The sequence below is a fragment of the Ailuropoda melanoleuca genome, chromosome 6 (genome assembly GCF_002007445.2).
Source record: "Ailuropoda melanoleuca isolate Jingjing chromosome 6, ASM200744v2, whole genome shotgun sequence".
NCBI lineage: Eukaryota > Metazoa > Chordata > Mammalia > Carnivora > Ursidae > Ailuropoda > Ailuropoda melanoleuca.
Window position 1 is genome coordinate 8,874,059 of NC_048223.1, and position 21,661 is coordinate 8,895,719.

At 47.5% G+C, this 21,661-nt stretch overlaps 1 protein-coding gene across 1 annotated transcript in view; it reads right to left on the reverse strand.

The window, feature by feature from the left end:
- The window catches only part of CLSTN2 (calsyntenin 2), a 642,616-nt gene that overhangs the window by 446,700 nt on the left and 174,255 nt on the right, over positions 1-21,661 (reverse strand). The gene's annotated exons all lie outside the window — the stretch shown is intronic.

Genomic DNA, 21,661 nt, shown 5'->3' on the forward strand with positions numbered 1-21,661 from the left:
TCCAACCACCTAATTTGAAGGTGCCATCTGTTTCCTTCCAGGATGCTGTCTGATACCATCTCTGAGAGCAGAAACCATATTTCATGGATTGTTTCATTACCTATGATGTAGACCACAGAGCAGTCAGGCCCACAGTGGGCGGGACCTGCCTGCCTATCTCTTCACTCACCCAAAAGTTGGACTTATGGCAAATGTATTTAAATTGATTTTTTTATAATAATATTTTTTATTATACTATGTTAGTCACCATACAGTACATCCCTGGTTTTTGATGTAAAGTTCGATGATTCATTAGTTGCTTATAACACCCAGTGCACCATGCAATACGTGCCCTCCTTACTACCCATCACCGGTCTATCCCATTCCCCCACCCCCTCCCCTCTGAAGCCCTCAGTTTGTTTCTCAGAGTCCATAGTCTCTCATGCTTCATTCACCCTATTGATTTTTTTTTTTCAAATGGAATTCTATGTTAACTGGGAAAGCTCAATGCTCCCTAATCTATTTTGGGGACAAAGATCTCTCAGGAAATCTGACGAAAGCTGTAGACCTTCACCCTAGAAAAATATACAAATGCATGTGTCCACAAACATTTGCATAAATTTTCAGGCGATTGGTCCATAAACCACAGGTTAAGAACCCCTGCAATGAATCCACTATTTATTAAAGCAGAGAATCCTATTGTAATGTGAGTATTTGCTTCCTAATTCCAAGGCACAGTCAATTCTAAATGTTTTACTATGAGGACGATGATTTAAATGGGAATGTCACTTGGATTTACAAGTCCATGTGGTATCTCCAGGATCTGGGATGAAACACAAAGGTTCTAGGAGCCTATAAAGGACAGAAGAGAAAAACAATAGCAACTTATATGTACTCTGTGCCCAGCACTGGCCTATTTGCTTTACAAACATTAACTCATTCAGTGCCACAACCACCCCATGATGTCAGTCCTGTTCTTACTGTGCCCTCATCTCCTCAAGCCCTTGAGATTAATCTGTTTCTTTCCAACCACGACCAGGAAATCAGACTCAGGAAGGGTCTGAGAACCATGATTTCTGGCAGTCTGCTCATCTCTGCTTCCATAACACTTGTCTCTCAGCACTGTGCCTCCACTTGGCTGTCTGCATTATAACCCCTGCCATCAGACCAGGGGGTTTCGACATCTTTCCCACTGCAATGCACTTGGCCCAGAATAAAGGCTGTAGCATGCTAGGAACAATAATTAAACCTAGAATGTACTGAGACCTTCCTATGTACTGGACTAGCCCTGTGCTAAGAATTTTATAAGCATTATACCTCAGTTAATCCTCATAACAATTCTATCATTAAGAGTGTTATTATTCCTGTTTTATGATGAGAATGTAGAGGTTAAGCAATTTACCCCAGGCCAAATGGCTAATAAGAAGTGGATATGAGATCTAAACCCTAGCAGGTTGTCCCCAGGTTATTACTGCCTTCCAGGGTTAAGATAATGCTGTAGGGGGGCGCCTGGGTGGCACAGCGGTTAAGCGTCTGCCTTCGGCTCAGGGCGTGATCCCGGCGTTATGGGATCGAGCCCCACATCAGGCTCCTCTGCTATGAGCCTGCTTCTTCCTCTCCCACTCCCCCTGCTTGTGTTCCCTCTCTCGCTGGCTGTCTCTATCTCTGTCAAAATAAATAAATAAAATCTAAAAAAAAAAAAAATGCTGTAGGGCACTCCCACATAGCCCAGCCCACTTGCCCTAACATCACCCCTTTCTACCCCACTCAAAAACGCATCCTGGTATGAAAGTGAGGAAATGAGGAAGAGTGACATTATAATGATAACCTTGAATTAACCTTTAAGTTTTTTGAATTCAATAATTCGCTAATTTCATTGTTTTAACCTTTGACGGGAACACAGTCCTTGTACCTCCTGATGGATGCCAGCCCACTTGTGCATCTGCACACAGGATCAGGGGTCCACAGTGTTGGGCAGGGTCTAGGTATGACCATCTCTGTGTCCCCAGCACAGCCCAGGCTCTTCGTGAACGTTTAAATGAATACATGCAAGGATACATGAATGAATGAAGTTCGAAAGGATTAACCATAAGTCTTAAAGGCCCAGGTAATTAGAAAAGAAAAATTGGCAAAAGGTTTGGGAGGAGAAGCAAGTGATGGAGAAACCACAATTGTCTGTGCTTCCCCTTATGCCACCCAGTGTCCCTCCCTGATCTTCAAACCCGCATCCTGGCCCTGTGCCACTTAGAGAATATCAAAAGCAAACTCACTTCAATCCCATAGTCAGGGCTCAGTGCTGGATAGATCCTCCACCTTCTTATTCAAATGCAACCCCAGAAGTTCCTCTGGGCACTCAGTATAGACCTTCTCTTTTTTTTTTTTTTTGTATTTTGTATTTTTAATTTTTTTTAATAATAATTTTTTATTATATTATGTTAGTCACCATACAGTACATCCCTAGTTTTTGATGTAAAGTTCCATGATTCATTACTTGGGTATAACACCCAGTGCACCATGCAATACGTGCCCTCCTTACTACCCATCACCAGCCTATCCCATCTGGTAGAGGCAAATTTTTCACAACCCAGGGTCTGGAAGTGAGCAGCTGCCCTGCTGGACCCCCACTGCCACTGCAAACCCTGTCCCTGCCTTCCTCATTGAAAACATCCAGGTCTTCTGAAGCATATCACCTGCTATCATCTGCCAACTTCCCAGTTCTTGCCGTTCACTGATGCCTTCACACCGCCTCCCTGCCTTCATGTGGGAGGACCCCAACATCCATGGGAATGGTCTCTCCATAGCCATGGCCTCTCAGTTCCTTGAATTCCTAAACCCAATCATTTTTCTCCTCTTACTTTGGGCACTTACCCCTGAGGCCATATATCATCACCAATCACTGAACCAATGATGAAATTTTTGTTTCAATTGCCTATTCTTGACCATCACCTCCCATCCTTCTGCTCATTACTCTAATGTAAATTCACTAACAATTCTCTGACCCCACTGGCCTGGCCACTCTGTCGCTGTCAACCATGTCTCTGTGTCCCCATTTCCACCCTCATTCTGCTTAGAGTGCACCCTCCAGACCACTCTCCCCTTGCAAACCTGCTTACCAGCCATGTCTCTCCCTCCTTCTTTCTCTCCAGGCTTTACTCCAACCCCAGTTTAACCCAAGTGACCCCCTTCTTAGGTCCTGCACCCATGCAAATGTGTCTGGAGAACACCAGGTGACCGTGCTGACCGGGCTCAGTCTGTATGTATGACCCAGCTCTCCAGTGGGTGCTCAGCACTGCAAGCTGTGCACTGATATTCCTCCAGCAAATTCATGGTCTCACTCCGCATCTGAAAATTTCACAACTTCTTCTCTCTTCTTAAAGCTCCAACACTCCCTCCTCCTCCTTACTCTCGGCTGGCAACTTGACCTCTTACTTCATAAAGAAAAGAGAAGAAATCAAGAACGACCTCATATCCCCATCCCTAAATTCTCTGACTTATTGGCATCTGTTCTTACATACTCTGCCTTCCCTTCAATTATAGTAGAACCCCCCTGCTCCTAAGGCGGACCCCGTCCCTGGGCACTAGGTACATCCCTCTTGCCCACTTAAGGCCTTTGCTCCTGCAACTGCTCTCTCTCTCCCAAACCATCAACTCTGTTCTCACATATATCACTTCTTAACACTGACTCTACCTACACTTAACACAACTTATCCTACAATTCCACTTCCCCTTTAGCCACTGCCCCATTTCCACACTCCTGTTCATGCAACCTTTCTCAAAAGAGTTAACAACACCCATGGTTCTCATGTCCTCCCTCCCTATCCTTCCTCAACCCATGCCAATTGGGCTCTGACCCCACTGTTCCACTGAGGGTGCTCCCACCATGGTCATCAGTCACCTTTGTCTTGCTCAACCCAAGGGTCAGTTCTTAGGCCTCACCTTTGACAGGATCACACTGACTTTCTTGAAACACTCTCTCCAGGCTTCTATGTCTCCACATTCCCTTGGGCTTCCTCCTACTTTATGGCCCCTGTCTCCTTGGCTGATTACCCTCTCCTAGACTCAGTGTTGGCCAAGGGTTCTGTCCTTGGCCCTTTTCTCTATATGCATTCACTTCCTGCATGTTCTCATCCTGCACTGAACTTCAGATGCCTGCTATATGCTGATGATGTCACCATTTCATCCCCGGACTTGAATATTCAACTGCCACCTCTACACACAGCTCTGCTTGGGTGTCTCATGGGTACCTCAACACTCAGAACTAGACCCCTGATGCCTCCCCAAACCTGCTCCTTGCCCAGTCTGCCTGATCCTGGTTATTGGCACCATATGCACTTGGCTGATCAGACCAAACACTGGGGAGTCATTCTTAACTCCTCTCTTCACACTGCCTGCACATCTCATTCATCAGCCTATGGTTCAACCTTCAAAATTTTCCACAAATCCATCCATGTCTCATCACCTCCTACTGCTTTCACCCTCGTGCAAGTCACTACTATCCCTTGCCTGGGCTACCACAGTGGAGAACATCTGCTTTCTCTGCCTTCACCACTACCCGCTAGAGCTCGGCCCCTCCGCAGCAGTCTGCTAGCAACCTCATGCCTTTGTATGGTGACATTAAGTAAAAATTGGCTGTTAGGATGCCCTCCCTGACTTAGCCCTGGCTTTCTTCTCCAGCTCGTTGCCCACCCATCCCCAAATGCTGAGCAGTGACTTAGTCTTCTGTTTTTTAATACATCGACTGAGTTTCCATCTGGGGTCTTTGCAAGGTGCTGTTCCCCTGCCTGGGATGCTAGTTCCCTATCTCTTCTGAGTCGGTATCTCAGCATTTAGCATTCAGATTTTAGCCCCAGCGCCAAGTCCTTAGAGAGGCATTCCCTGACCACCTGAGCTGAAGCAACCACCCACTCATGCTGGCTCTCCTCCTCATTTATTTATTTTCTCTACAGCGCTTATTTTGTTTAACTTACGATGTCCTTACCATGCTGTAAGAATTGCTATCAGTGTGTTACAAATACCAACATATTTCAACCTCATCCTAATCACATGAGATTAGATTGATATTATCCCCATTTTGCAGGTAAAGAAACTGAAGCACAGAGAAAATCAGTAACTTGCCCAAAGTCCTATTGCAGGCATATGTCAGGGCCAGGACTAGCACTCGGGTGAAGGCTATGCCTCCTAGGGGCCCTGCCTGGTGGGGGGCAAAGTGGAGAGAAGTTATTAGCGTAGGAGTGAAGTGGTATATCGTACCAGCGCCAGGAGCAGGAGGAGCTCACTGTGTGAACTTAAGCAAGCCCACCTCTCTAGAAGTTCAGTTTCTTTGCTGGTGAAACGAGGACTTTGAATTTAATGACTTCTTGAGCCCTCCAACCATATGTGATAGTGTAGCAGCCTTGACATGAAGGGGGAGATGATCTGGGAGCTCAACCTGGGTGCTGTAGGTACTACTGGCACCTCTACGACTATGACAGCCAAAAGTACGTATAACACAATGCTGGTGGTCCCTGCTACTACTTGTTAAAGCCGCCTCCTTTGGCCCTGTGCTTCACACGTTCATCCACTTCCACAACTGCCCTTGAAGATTACCCTCATTTTATAGAAAAGATAACTGAGACTCGGAGGTTAATAAAATCATCCAAGGTCACATGACCCAAATCAGTCAAGCTAGATTTTGAAACAAGGTAGCCCAGACTCCTCCTTTTCCCATCCACCCTTCTTTAGGAGTTCCTGCTATTCTATTTATGTCCTTCTTAGCACGTATCATCCTCCTACCTGCTTATTTACTATGTTTTTTAGTTGTCTGTCCCTTCCCACTAGAATGTGAGATTCACAAGGGCAGGGTCTCCTGTTTACTTTGCCCACTAACCTATCCCACATGTCCTAGAACAGTGCCTAGTAGGCACCAGGTGCTCAGTGGAGACATACTGCCTGAGTGACTCACTTCCAAGCGGGGCTCCTTCAGTGCTGCGTCCCTCATCTGAGAGGCTCGTGAACTGTCCAGCTCTCCAACCCCTGTGACAAAAGTAGGGGCAAACAGCCTGATGACCACACCCAGCCAGTGGCCTGGTTTTGTATAGCCCAGAAGCTAAGAATGGTTTTTGTATTTTTAAAGGCTTATGAAGGAAGAAAAGGCAAAAGAAGAGGAAGAGGAAGAACAGAAGGAAGTGGAGGAGGAAAAGGAAGAGCTCCAGCAGCAGGTACAAGAATCAACAGAAAGATGTGACAGACTGTATGGCGTGCAAAGCCTAAACTGTTTGACTCTTTAAAAGTTTGCAGACACCTGCTCTAGGAGACCAAAGGGACCGGCGGGCATGGCTGTCCCTCAGGGGCCTTCTGGGGAGCATGCCGTCCACTGCTTTGCCACGCCTTAGATACGGTTTCCACGTGACCCTGAGTGGCACACACTCTTCCTGCGCCATTACTTCCTCGTTTCCAGCCCATTAGGGGAGCTAATGTGGTACACAGCAGAGTGCTCAAGAGGTTTCTTCATGGGAATTTCCGAAGAATCCATTTCTTGGGAGTAAAGACATTCTTTATTATCTAATAAAATAGTTATATTGTGAATCAGGAGTCCATGATTCAGCTAACGTGATTCCATTAGCAGTTACTGCCACTCCTTGCCGTTTAGCTTCTGTTGTATACCAGATGTGCTTCCCCTCACATCCATCGACTGCACTTTGCTGGCTTTGAAGTTAAGAGGTGCCATCCAGGCTTGCCTCCTCATAAATGCCAACCCTGCACAGCTAATAGATTCATACTGTTAAAGATGCATTGACAAGCTCATGCTTGTGGGGAGAGGTGTCCTCCGGCAGCAAAGCACATGCTGGAAGCTGGTGGGTACCAGCTACCAATTCTGGAAGTCAGAATTGCAGGCAAACCTCTGGGATCTTCTGAGGGCAGCATGAGACATGTCCAGCGGTGGAATGGCGGGACAGAGAACCAGAGGGAATGTGTCACGCTCAGCATCACTGTGCTCCTGATTGGATCAGAAACACAATTACCAACCCCCCCCCCCCACTACAGTAGCTTTCCCACGCTCCCTCATGCTATTACTGGTGTCAACTTCAAACAGCAGGCTTTGGTATTTTCCCACCAATTCAGACTTGGTGAGAATTGGTTTCCTCGGGAGGGAAGGTCAGAGCAAGCTGCAGATTTCCCATGCTTGCCCGTCCCTATGAGCCTTGCCGTGAATGCCCAGGCCCTGCTCTTCCATCTGCAGAGCTGGGCACTGCCCTGCGGGAGACAGTCCTGCTGACCAGCCTGGGCTGCTGCTCACTGAACAGTGTCTGAGGTGAGCCATGCACCGCACCTCCCCCAACCACAACATGTCCCCCCTTATAAGCCTTCTGTTTGCACTCAGGCAGAGCTGAGAAGGGCACTGAGGATTTGTAGGGGTGGTCCCAGCATCTCATGGCTCTTGCTCAGACTCGAGGCCCAGCCCAGCTGTGCCTGCTCTTGTGGGCTCCCTTTGCTTGGAATCCCTGTAAGGTTTTCTGCCCAGAGGGGAGGACTTCGTGTTTGTTGAGTCCATATCGTGCGTCAGACACTGTGTTGGGTGTTTGTGCTGACCCTCACCTTGCTCCTCCTCCCTTCTCCTCCTGCTCTGGGCCGCAGGAGGCCGGCCTGGCTGGCCTGTATCAGCAGGCTCCCTTGCCTCTGGCTTCTGGCTGGGTTCAGCCATCAGGAAATGCAAGGGAAGCTGGAGTCTTACTGCCCTGGCTCTCTCCCTGTGGGGCACTCTGGGCTGGCGGCATCCATCCACTGAAGGCCATAATTTCCCCCCAGAGCCCTCTGCCTGGTAACCTCTCCATCACCCCTTGTCACTTCTAGCCCAGGGGGAATTCCCTGCTGTTACTAACCCTTGGATACTGCACTATTTCTTGTGGCTTCCCTAGCTCTGCCCACACATTTGAAAATAATCCTTCTATTACACTCTCTTCAAATTACCTCAGTTGAGTGTGTTACCTGTTTACCAGGGGGGCCGAGACGGATAAAGTGCTCTATCTTGATTTTCAACTGGTGGGTAATTCTGCAACACTTCAGGGACATTGGCAACATAGGTACACTTAGATGCCAGGTCAGTGGCCAAGGCACAGGGACGCCCAGTGACCTGCAGTACATGGGACAGTCCTCCATACAGAGGTCCTCCATCCCAGAAGGTGAATAGTTCTGCACAGGGAATGCTTCAAAGCCCAGGGAGGAAGCCCTGAAGGGCACCCATTGCATGTAAGAGGAAATGGAGGCTCAAGGAGCGTCCACCAAGCACCCATGTGGCAGCTGAGGACTTGAAAGTCAGCACTCCCTCTGAGACAGAGGATGCCCTGCTGCCCACGCATGCCCACAATTAACTGTGTTCTAACTCACAGCTTACACGAACTAAACATTTACCATGTGCAGGCTGCCTTACGCCCATTACTTGGCTTAATTGTGTCTTGTCTGGACATCTCACCAGCCACACCGGGGTCATAGGAGGGACTAAGGCCTCTCCTTCCTCCCACTCCTCAGTGTCTAGTGCTAGGCTGAGCACACACAAAGGTACTCATTACCAATTTCTGACTGACCCTGGGTTGATGTGACTCCAGGATTCTGACGAGTCAGGGCCATGGAGTCCTATCGTGTCCTATCTGTTCCTAAACCAGGACAAAGCAGTTCAGAGAAGCAGGCAGTGGGCAAGGGAAGAAATGTGAGCATGACACCCCCACTCCTCACTTCCTGAGCAAACATTTCATCCCTTCCAGGCCCCATAATGATGCGAAGCTAGGTCCTCTCTCTCCCTCTCCCTTATGCCCTCCTTGGCTCCCACCTGTCTGCCCTCCTGGGTTTTGGCCTCCGGGGCTGCTTCTCCACCTTCAAACCCACCACTCCTGTTCTCCCTGTGCCCTGGAGTGCAAGGACAACACCAGAGGAACCGTTCACCAACGAAGTGATGATAACCACTGCAACCACCACTTACAGAGCCTCCTGTCTAGTCCAGACATGGCACATATATTCCTGCCTCAGGAGAGAACACGCAGTCCATATTCTAACGATGAGGAAAGTGAGCCTCAGGGAGGGTAAGTAACTCGCCCAGTGTCTTACTTCAAACCCAAGAGTCTCTGACATGGAGCCATGTGATGTGCCCCAGTGCAAACTTCCTTGCAGAACTCATTCTGAGGCCCACCACCCCTCGTCCTTTGCCTGACCCCGACTTCCAAGAGAGGGCCCAGGCTGCACCACACAGAATCACACCCACAACCACTGTTGGTGAGGTGAGAAACCTCGCGGTTTCCTTCCCCAGCTCAGCACCACCCAGGGCCTCCAGAGTGTTCAGCTTTGAAACACTTCGGGGAGTCCCAGCAGTAATGAGACCAAATGATGAATCATTGCTCTGCTCTGGGATGGGGAAGGGTTCCCATCATGCTCCTGGTCCACATAGCTCTTTTTTTTTTCTTTTTTTTCCTTTTTTTTTTTTTTCCTCTTAATATATTAGTCAGCTCAGTTTGCCATAACAAAATACCACAGACTAGGTGACTTAAACAGTTTTTTCACAGTTCTGGAGCCTAGACGTGCAGGATCAAGGTGTTGGCAGATCCGGTTTCTTCTGAGGATTGTCTTCTTGGCTTGCAGATGGCCACCCTTTTAGCTGTGTCCTCACTTGGTCATCCTTCTGTCTCTGTCCTAATCTCCTGTTCTGATAAGGACACAAGTCATATTGGGTTAGGATTCACCCATATGACCTCATTTTACCTTATTTACAATTTAAAGACCCTATTTCTAAATACAGTCAATTCTGAGGTGCTGAGGGTTAGAACTTCAATAGGTGAATTTCAAGGGACACAATTCAGTCCATGATCTGGCGTAAGAGGGAGGCAATTAGCAGCAAGGTGTCGCAATAATGAGGTTCTCTAGAGGCAAAGGGACCAAAAACAAGGTATGCAGAACCCAGTTAGGAGACCTGAGTCCCAAGTCTGAGTGTTCTGAGCTTTCTGTGAAAATCACTTCCCTGATTTTCCTATTTGTAAATGGACACAAATACACTATTCCTGCCTGTCCCAGAGTTGCTCTACTAATCCTATAAATTTATGGCCATGAAAGTTCTTTGAGAAGCTAAAAGCTTTGGACCTACACAGTGGGTTATAAAATTCCTGCTGAAAGGAGAAGCAGTGATAAGTGCTGTTTACAGAAAACTGATCTCTCCTGCCCCTCCCTACCCTGACTGGAGACCCACCTCTTTAATCAGCTCCCTTCCTGGGGAACTAGCAGTCTTGGGGGCGGTCATGGACAGGCTGTAGGTCAAGGGATCTGCCTGCTCTGCCATGTGACATCCTTGCCATTAGCCAGGTGGCAGGACTACTAGCTCAGCCTCACAGGTGAGGAAAGCAGGCTCCCGGAGGTCCAGATGTGCAGCAAGCATGCACAGCCCTAGCTTCTGATTCTAGAGCTTGTGCCCTTGGCCCTGTGCTGGACCGAGCCCTGGTGCACTGGGGGCACTGGGCTGTGTAAGGCACATCCCCACCTTTGAAGTGATCACAGTCAGCAGAGGCCACCATATATCATGCACAATGCAGGTCAGAAGAAGCAGACTGAGCAGGGGTGTGTCATCTTCATCATGACATGAGCAGAGGAACACTCACCGAGGGACTGGGGACCCCTGAGCAGGGCTTCGAGGGCTGAGAAGGAAGCAGGCTGAGAAACATATTTCAGTCACGGAACAGCATGGTGTAGTCAGAGCCACCCTCACAAACTGTTCCCCTGCCCATGCAGAGCTGGAGCAGGAGCAAGGGAAGGAATCAGGAATACAGAAGCGATGCTGCAAGACAGACCGAACACAAACAGTACCAGCGTCTCAAAGTGGGCAAAACAGTGGATTCTGGACACCAGCTGGACAACCTGGTAAAAATACTCCATGCACTTTGCCAGTGGGTATTAAGTGGGTAGTGTGGGAGTACCTAGGACAGAGTTCAGCCACAGCCAGGAGCTACCTGGGCACTAACTCCCTACTCACAGGGAAAAAGCCAGCCCCTTTCGATTCATGATCAAATCCCTGAGATTCCTATAGGGAGAAGCCCGGTATGTCTCTCAGCCCAGCCCCCCTCTCGCTGGCTTTGAGCTGGCCTCACTCTCACAGCCTCCTCCTGCAGGCAACAATGTCTGCCTGGAATTTAATAATTGCTCTGATTTCACCATATTTACTTTCACAGATTTACAGCAAGTAATATTAGTTTTCCACTCATGGTCGACATATAAGGTTTCCTCTTACAATAAATTTAACTGGAGAAAAATATTAAGTAAAAAATAGAGCAAGGGACACGCTGATGGGGAAACAGAGAGGCAGGCCTGTGACTGCGGCTGGGAAATGCTAGGTTTCCCCAGCAGCGGAACAGTTCGTCCAAGAGGGGCAAGGAAGCGCGTGTCCCCGGCAGGACTGGGTGCACATGACAGCCTGGCCACCGCACCAGAAGCTGCTCCTGAGGTGCTGAGGGTTAGAGCTTCAAAAATGTGGATTTGGAGGCACACAGTTCAGTCCATGATCTGGCCTATGAGAGAAGAAATTAGCAGAACACAGGCTTCTGCCTCAGGCAAAGACACTAGGTTTACATTTCCCATGGAAACAATTCCAGAAGCGTGCTGCTGCCAGAGTTTCTCAGCCGGACAACTGAGCTTGCTCTGTAGTCACTCGGGCAAAGCTCCGCTGCACAGAGGGTTTCTGATCAAACCTTGGAAGCTACTCTTTGTTTCCTGAAGAATGAGAGCTTCTGACAAGTGGCTGTTCAGTGAAAACAATAGAATGGGGACAGTTCCCTGGGAAAGATGTCCTTAATGTTTCAATCCATTTCTTAGGACGGGACCCCTTGGTGACCAGTGAGGATATGGCTCTGGTGCTTTCACTTGAAAAGAATCCCAAACACAAAAGCTTCTGGCCCAGGCTGCCCTGCCCAGTGAGATGCAGAGATCAGAAGGGGACAAGCTGGTTTGGGAAGAAAAATCTAATCAGAAGCAGGGATTTTTTGCTGCCTGCCCTTTGCAAATGACCTTTTGTTCACATTTCCCTGCTCAGCCCCTGTGCCAGTGGGAATGAAGAATGAGGTCTCATTCCAGCCCGGGCGAGCAGAAGGGGTGAGGGTCCAGGAAATATGTGAACGCCCCTCCCCCACCACAAGCAGGAATGAGGCTGCCCAGAGTTTCTTGATTTTATACCTTGGAACACTATAAACACAGACAAAAAGAAAGCTTATGTTTTAAGGAAATGTCATGTACCCTACTATAGTGTCCTGTAATCGAGAAGGCAAAGACAGAATTGCAGAAAGAACATCAATAGGTTTGGGGCCAAGGAATGAGGTGAAGTTTCCAGATCCACCTCTCACTTGCTCATAGCATGTGATTTGGAATGAGCCTTGTGACTTTTTGGAGCCTCAGTTTCCTCAATGGTAAAATGGGCTGGTGCTTCCTCCCTTCAGAGAACAACTGGTCTAATCCATCAGAAAGCATATTGGAAATGATGACGCATTGGCCAAACCAAAGGCCTTGTTATAAAGAAGGAAAACAGATAGTATCTAGGCCCAGGAATGGGTCGGGCAAAGTCAAGGTGGAACTCACATCAAGCCAGAGGGAGGGGAGACCACAGCTGCTACCACTGAGAGGGTGACAAGTGGTGGCTCCTGGTAAAGCTGGCATCCGACATCGGAGGATGTTAACCATGTTAATGAGGGTTCAAGGCTGTTGTGTAGCCCAGAGGGTGAAAACAATACCACCTCATTTGTTATTCATTATTTTGGTTCATCCAACAAATATGTGAGTGACACACCTCCTGTGTGCCAGGCACCAGGAATAGAAATGACAGAAGTATTATGCCATGCCTCCAAGAGCCTTAGAATCCAGTGGCCCACATGCCTGGAATAGGTGTGGTGGCCCTTTGAAAGAAACCATTCACTTGAATGCACAAGTTCTGCTGGGGAAATCAGATGGATCTGATGGTGGGCTTTATTATCCCTGTGTCTAAGGCCATCCCTGCATTCTCCCAACACAAATGTACTGAGAAGCTTGAGCTGGAGGATGCAGCTTCAGAGACTAGTTTCAAGAAAACCCGTTCCCCAAGAGCTTACAGGCTAGGGACGGGAATGACAGGAAGACAGAGAAAAGACAGGACACTGTGTGATGAAGGTCATGGCCCGCAGTGGGAGCACCGGTGGGTAGACCTAATCCAGCCCGCAGGTGGGGACAGATGTAACAGGGAACGTCCTTAGCAAAGAGCCAACAGATGTGCAGGAGTTCAGTAAAGCTGCAGTAGGGGCAGGAGGAAAGGGGAGCACAGCACTGGGACGGAATCCTAAGGCACGTGAGAGTAACATGAACTCTGCTGGGGAGGAACTCTGCTGGGGAGGCCTCATAGGCAGAAGCAAGGGATCTGGACCTTCCCCTAAGGCTGGCAAGGAGACTTAGACAGGCCTAACTGTCCATGTCTGCTCAGAGGCCTCCACAGATCCCTAGAGCATCCCAGGTTCACTGGCCGGACCTATTGCAGTCATGCCATGCAGCTGACGCTCTCCTCATGGTTGTGAAGAACGCCCCGCATTTCATGCCACTGATTCATATGGAGTACACACACGTGCCTTCATTTCATTCACCCTGTTGTTTAAAATGAAGTTTTGCTCAATCTTTTTTTTAAAAAGATTTTATTTATTTATTCATTCGACAGAGATAGAGACAGCTAACGAGAGAGGGAACACAAGCAGGGGGAGTGGGAGAGGAAGAAGCAGGCTCATAGCGGAGGAGCCTTGATATGGCTCGATCCCATAACGCCAGGATCACGCCCTGAGCCGAAGGCAGACGCTTAACCGCTGTGCCACCCAGGCGCCCCTCAATCTAAGCTTTTTGCTCTACCATCAATGAGTTTCATAATTCTACACAATCTCCCCATTGAAACTGCTCTGTCTTATTGTGCTTACCTGTAGGAATGATCATGCCCAACTTAACTTGGAGGCTTATTATGAAGGTAAAGAAGATGCTTCCCAGGAACCTTTGAAAAATTTTAATCTGAGGCTAATGGAATCATGTGACTAAAATTGAACCCCCCCACCCCAACACACACACACAGCTCCATCTCCCATCGGTGTGAAAGGTGCAGAAACAGGGCCAGAAAAGGAGCAGAGGGGACTGTGGCTGGACCGAGGGAGCAAAGGAGAGGGGGAAGCACCTCTCAGGCATGGGGAGGGCACGCAGAGATGGGAACGCCGGTGAAGGCAGTGCAGGAACTGCTGGCGGTGCAGATTTGGAAGCAGCTCCATCCTGCAGCTGTTGCGGGCATCCGAGAGCCGGCAGCACTGAGGAAGAATTGGGATGTGTGCCAGGGTTCAGAGGGTCACCACAGACCTTTGAGGAAAGCAGCCTGAGGTGCTGCTGGATGTTCTGAGCTTGATGTCCACTGGGCACAGTGGTGCGTGTGCTAGTAAACAGGCCCTCCAGAAAACAGGCAAATAACCCCAACTGTAGTGCTTGCCGATTTCCATGGTGTAAAAACCCCAACCTTGGCCAATTTCAAGCCACCGATGGTTTAAAAATTGGCTCCAAAAATTCCAGAATATTTCTCAGTTCCCCCCAGCTGGCAGAGCTGGCTCCAGCCGAGCATGCAGGCAGCCATCAGAAGGGTGCATTTGGCATCTCAGGGCCTCTCCAGAAAATTACCACAAACAGATTACGAGCCATTTTCAGTAATAAGCATTCCTACTTCAGTTTGGTTAAGTGGAAATCAGCCACAAAGGGATTTTAATGGTGTGCTCTTCTCGTGCTCTGTCTTAAGGCATGTTTACCAAGCAGAGAGAAATTTTCAAATGTGCCTTCCACAGTGTCCATCAGCAAAATGCGCCTAGAACTCTAAAGGGCAGACTGTGCGCTCTTACGCTCCAGCGCTTACTGAGTCAGACACATGGTCTTAACACAAGTTCATCTGCCTCTGGTTAAAACCCAACACCTCTCCTGGACTGAACGCATCCAGGAGAAGCCAGAGGTGACAGTGACTGCAGCCTCAGGCTCATCTGTAATTGACAGAGAGATGCATACCTTTCCCATACGCTGAGTTTATGAGGGAACTTACGGCACCGCGTGTAACATACAGTGTGCGCTGCCTGCATCCCCCAACTCGCTCTCTGAGATTTCCCCATGACGATGCACTCCTGTGAATTTTAAGCTCCCTCCTTATTGAAGGTTTTAAAAATGTGTGCGTGATGCCGGGAAATTTAGGGGGAAAGTAATTATTTGGAGTGTAGTGAAAAACACACTTCTAATATTTGTTCCTCTTCCCTTTACCCTCACTTCTGGGATTTCAAAAGCAAACTAAGCTTCAAAAATAAGGCTGTTCCTGAAACCGCTCAGAAGACAAGTTGCTAGAGTGCTTTCTCTTTTCTTTGCCATCCCTCACAGAACAGAAGGGAAAATTCCATCAACATGGCTCCTTCTCTTCCTCTAAAGCAGGAAATGAAAGCAGATTCTATTTTGAAGGAAGACCTTGGACTCAATAAAATAAAGACTCCCTTTCATGTCTCTCTCTGGGGTAGGGAGCTGAGCTATGCCAGGGACACTTGGCATCTTCACCTCCATGCTTTGTCTAAACTTCTGCATCAGGGGAGGGGTGGGGTGGGGGTTCAGAGCACAGGCCTTAGGGTCAGACTTTGGGTTGAAGCCCAGTTTTGCGGCCCAGGAGCTGTGCGGCCTTGGGCAAGTCCCTTGTACTCTCTACCCCTTGGATTCCTATCTGCAGAGTGAGCTTACCTTTCAGGGACAGTCAAAGGATTAGGCGGGATGGTGCCTGCAAAGTCCTTAGCATAGCGGCTACTGCTCAGGGTGGGCACTCCATACACGGCAATGACGATGCTGTCTAGCTGGCCCAACACACGCACCTCGTCTTTCAACTACACTTCAACTGCTTGACAGGTAGGGCCATTTTTCTCCTCTTGGAGGTCCCGGGAACATGCAGAGTATAGATGCTAAGTAAGGTGTTGTAAACTGAAGAGCTGATAAATCAGGAGGTGAGGGTGAGAGGGAGAGCTGGGCCCCTGATAAGAAGAAAGCCCTCTTGGAGGGGAGAGGGAGCCTCCTGTGTGGAGATGAGGGCACTTTGCTAAGTGGAGACACCCTGGATCGGACCTAAGCAGGGACCCTGCTCCTCCACCACATGGTTTCAGAGGTTTTCTCAAAGTAAGAAACCTTAGGGGACTGCCCTGGTGACTCACACTTCCACTGGAGAGATCGCCGCTCTGACTTGGCCAACAAAGATGGGGTCTTTCTAAACTCACAGCCATGAGCGCTTGACCATGGACTGGGGGATCCAGCCAGAGGAGATAAACAACGAAACTCAAATGGACAGGGGAAAGCAAGAAGAACAGACACACACAACAGGACAGGGGCCATGTCTGTGGGCACAGGGGTTACGTATAAAGCATAAGGAGAAACGTCATCCCTAAGCACAGGACTACTTCAAGCTATCCAAGAGAATCACTGTTGCTTCTTGGAATAGTGACCAAAGAATGCAAGCATGGAGTGATACACGCTAAGCCTTGAATATGCAGCCTTCTCCCCTGAGAACAATTGGAAAAGGGGTTGAGGAGCCCAGGATCCTTCTGGAACACAATCAGAAACTAGACATTGGCTCTGTCCAACTAGCCTGCTTTTCTTTCCTGGGATTCTGCAAGTCTCATCCTGGTCTGGGGGTTGTAAGGGGAGCAGGAGGAGAAGCCATCACCCAGCCATCCAGAGGCAGGGCTCCCAAGTGGGGAGCTCAGAGTCATCCCAGAGGTTGAGGGGCAGCAGAGAGAACTCAGGACTGACAGTCAGAAAGCCAAGCTCTTACTCCCCGAGTGACTGAGGTCAGTGAACCTGGAAGAACCTTGGCTTTTCTATATCTACAATAGAAATAATGATAATAGCAATACCAATGTTTGTGGCAACATATCTAACCTCCAAGAGAATTATTTTAAAACATCTATAATTAGCGTCCTTATTTTTCTCTAATAATAAAGAAAAAATAAAACTTAAATAATAAAGAACAAATAAAACCTTAATAATAAAGAACAAATAAAATTTGAAGGAACAGAAAAGTGGAAAGCCTTGACCTTAGAATTAAAGTTCTATCCTCTCCACCAAAGTATAGAAATTAATTTAACTCAATAACACGATGCCCATGGTATTTCATGTTTGCATTTCCCTCTTTACTTACTGCCAAAATATTACCATGCAAATACACTCTGAGGTTTCTCTTGCAATGTGGCCCATTCCCCCATCTTTTAAATCTCCTGCATTGACAGTTTGGGAGTGGGAAGCTCTTTAAGGAAGAATGTTCATCATCTTGAGGTCCATTCGGAATTCAAGAGAGCATGGAACCATCTAAATAGCATGCTTCTCAAAATAAAGGATTAAGAGATTCAAGGTAAAACCTGAATATTAAGATGAATTATTCCAGTATTTGCTGACTTTAAGATGAGTGGTGATAGTGGCTTGAAATTGCCATCCCTTTAAAACAAATATTTTAGCAAAATCTGGTATAAAATTGGCACTCACATTGAGGACCATGCTTCTGGGAAGGCTGCTGAGGGTTAGCATAACAACAGGATTGGAGGGATGTCCATGATCAAATTGTTCAATGGGAGGAAATCTGGAGAGACTTTAAGAAGTTCCTTTTATTTTTTAAAAAAGAAGATTTTATTTATTTATTTATTCATTCATTCATTCATTCATTATTTATTTATGTCGGAGAGAGACATAGAGCGAACTAGCACGAGCGGGGAGAGGCAGGCAGAAGGAGAAGGACAAGCAGACTCCCTGCTATGCAGGGAGCCTGATGTGGGGCTCGATTACAGGACCCTGAGATCATGACCTGAGCCAAAGGCAGACGCTTGACTGACTGAGGCACCCAGGAGCCCCAGCAAGTTCCTTTTAATTATTGCCGAGGAAAACAAGCCCCAGAGAGGAGCACAGCTCCCCTAGGTTACTTGAGTTTTGACTGCAAAGCCAGAAGTGGAACATGGCCCACTGACTAGGTCATGCAAAATCTAAGCCCTCACCATCATTGTTGCTCTACGTGGAACATTTGGTCCTGTCTCTGTGCCACCTTGAAATTCTTCTGCTGGAAACCTCTCCACCAACACTGGGGGCTCCCTAGTGCTCACAGAATTCTCCAAGCTCTTTGGAAAAGCTGTACAGAGCCCATGGTTTTAATAGAGAACAGACACCATGGGGACGTCATAAACTCAATATCCTTGAAAAGACCGAGTGTTTTATCACAAAAGGCTCATGCCTCCACCACATCTATTGTTGGCCTCCAGAGCCAACAGGAAGACACTCCCCACCCACTTCTACCTAAGCCTGAGCCAATTATCCACCCCCAGTCAGGCATGAGAACCTCTTCCAATTAGAGGCAATCAAGGATCCTGAGGGCACAGGTTGATCTAAGGCTTCGCCCAAGCACAAGTCCCAAACTTTTCCAGGGAGCAGTCAGAGACACCATAAGTGCCCACGCCCTGCCAGGGGATGGGAGCCTACACAGCACCATGTGGACTTCTGGGAAAGCAGGGAGAGCTGTCCTAGAGCCAGAAGACTCAGACTAGGGAAAGTGAAATGGTACAAGAGGTCTTCTCTTGTTATATTTGATCAAGGAAGAGAAAGGAGGCATTTCTCTATGCAACATGCTGAGACTCATGAAAGATCCACATGCCCAGAACTAACTCCCTTAGCCACAAACCACAGAGCCCTCTCTCTTCTGTTCAAATCTAAGCTTTACCACTTCATAGCTGCCCAGCTTAAGCAAGTTAGTTAACCTCTCTGAGGCACACTTTCCCCACTTTTAATATGGGGTCATGACACCCAGCTCATAGAGCTGTCCCCAGAATGAGAGGGTAGAAACAGAGCTCTCCTAGTGCCTGGCACCTAGCGGGATTGCAACAAATGCTGATCTCTTCCTTTCCCTGTGGAGAAGAGCTTCCCTCTCTGGGCTCACCTTCTAAAGGAAGTATGTCCAAAGAGGGAACAATAATGAGTATGTTCAGATGAACCCTTCTTGCAAGAAGAGATGGGACTCCCGGCAATAGGGACAGCATTGAGTTGACAAGAGAGAGAAGCACCTGGCAAAGAGAAGCTGCAAAGAGGCAGAGGGGGTGGACTCAGCCCCACTGACAGGATGCCCAGCTTCCACGGGATCCAAGAATCCCGGAAGAGCTTTCCCTATAGCTCGGGCTATAATGGAGACTTTGATTTCTAAGTAGTTGCACGTCATACAATATTAAGTACTGATGTGTACTACTTTAAAGAGCAAGCAAATGTTGTGCCAAACCACTCCAGTTTCCCCATGCAAGCTATGACTGAATGTTTGAAATGGCTAGTGTCAGCTCCCAGACTTGTTGATATGGTGGTTCTACCTGCATTTGCATAATTGCAAGGAGAGTCGATATTAAAATTTCAGATGATGATCCTGTCTGAAAAATTAATTTCTATATTTTCTGCTAACTGGAGAGGGACACGGACTGCCTGAAACACTACAGCCCACACTTTTGTGAGGGGGTCCCTTATTAACTCTTCACTATTCTGGCACAGTGACATGATAAGAACAAGGGACTTGGCTCAGTTGGAGGTCCTGTACTGCCACTGTCTGACTGTGCTCCCTTAGGGAATTCCCTTAACTTTTTTAGTCTCCATTTTCTTAGCTACCAAATTGGGAGATAATACCAATGTCTCTGTAGGCTTGAGAAAATTAGAAGGTTGAAGAGAATAAAATCATTTCATTAATCCCAAATAGGAATGGTGAATCCATTCCCCTTGGAGTAACAAAGGGAACAGCCTTAGAGAGTACCCTGGCTCCTGTACCCTTCCTTGGGTTCATGTCCAAAGGCTGAGGGCTGTTGGAAAAAAGTGTGGAGGTCCCTTAAAAAGTTAAAAATTGAGCTACCCTATGATCCAGCAATTGCACTACTGCATATTTACCCCAAAGATACAGACGTAGTGAAGAGAAGGGCCATATGCACCCCAATGTTCATAGCAGCATTGTCCACAATAGCTAAATCGTGGAAGGAGCCGAGATGCCCTTCAACAGATGACTGGATTAAGAAGATGTGGTCCATATATACAATGGAATATCACTCAGCCATCAAAAAGAACGATTTCTCAACATTTGCTGTAACATGGACGGGACTGGAGAAGATAATGCTAGGCAAAATAAGTCAAGCAGAGAAAGACAATTATCATATAGTTTCACTCATTTATGGAACATACGAAATAGGAAGATCGGTAGGAGAAGAAAGGGAAGAAGAAAGGGGGGGTAAACAGAAGGGGGAATGAACCACGAGAGACTATGGACTCTGGGAAACAAACTGAGGGCTTCAGAGGGGAGGGGGGTGGGGGAAGGGGATAGGCTGGTGATGGGTAGTAAGGAGGGCACGTATTGCATGGTGCACTGGGTGTTATACGCAAGTAATGAATCATGGAACTTTACATCAAAAACTAGGGATATACTGTATGGTGACTAACATAATATAATAAAAAAAATATTTTAAAAAACCAAAACAAAACAAAAAACAAAGGCTGATGGGTAAGGAACCAAACCTTGCAAATGCCTGTGGACTTCACCAACAGCCGCCTGAAGGGGGAGCCACTGACCAGTGATCCAAGCAGGGACCTTTCCTTGTTCAGGCACGATTACATACAGATTTTCGTAGGATCATGTGTCACCCTTGAAAGATGAATACGCAGATGTCTGATCCAACAGTCCCACGCGTCAAGGACCAGGTCAGCCTGGACTCACACTGGGAGTGGAGGGTGGAATGGCAGGGAACCTCTCCCCTGAAAACTTGCCCCCTGCAAGACTCCTCCCTAAAGCTGTTCTTGTATGCAAATGCAATGGGGACATTGGAGCTGCTCCTTTAAGAATGAAGACAAAATGGTGAGAGCTGGCAAGAGGTGGATCCAGGGAAAGAGACACCTCCTTGTTTTAGGGGAAAGCGGTGAGGAAGACTCTGAGAAGTTGTTATATGCAACTGATGAATCACCGAACTCTTCCTCTGAAACTAATAATACACTATATATTAATTAATTGAAAATAGATAGATAAAAACTTTTAGAAAAAAAAAGAATCTGAGAAGTGGGGGGGAACTTAAAGAGCCCCAAAGACAGGCTACCCTTGGGGAGCCAGGGCAGGACAGGAGACGGGAACTCCCCAGTGGCTCCATGGACCGTATCAATGTGGAAATTCCCTGTGGGCACTGCAGAAATTCTGATGTAGGGCGGACCTCTAGTCTGTTCTTGTCGGCCTTTTCCCGGCTATCTCAGCACTGAGCAAAAGAATTCATAAGGATGGGTAGTCCTCTTAAAGTGAATCTTTATCATCAGTGCTCCAACTGTGAGGTTGTGTAAAAAAGGAAAAGTTGTCACATCATTAATTGAATGATCATTTAGAAAGTGAGTTCCCACTCAAATGTCCCTCCCCTGCTGCTTAACAGTAGTGTTGGGAGAAAATACTCAACACTCGACTTAGCATGAATAGCACATAGGTGCAATTCTAACACCATTTTTGTTAAATATAAGATAAAATTAACATGCTTTCATAATTTCTAATTCCATTTTTCATAACAGTGCTTTTAAAAATCTACCATGAAATTTTCCTATCTTGCTTTTTAAGAAGACTCATTTTGGAAGTGGCCTTTCTTCCCTATAAATTATGTGTAAA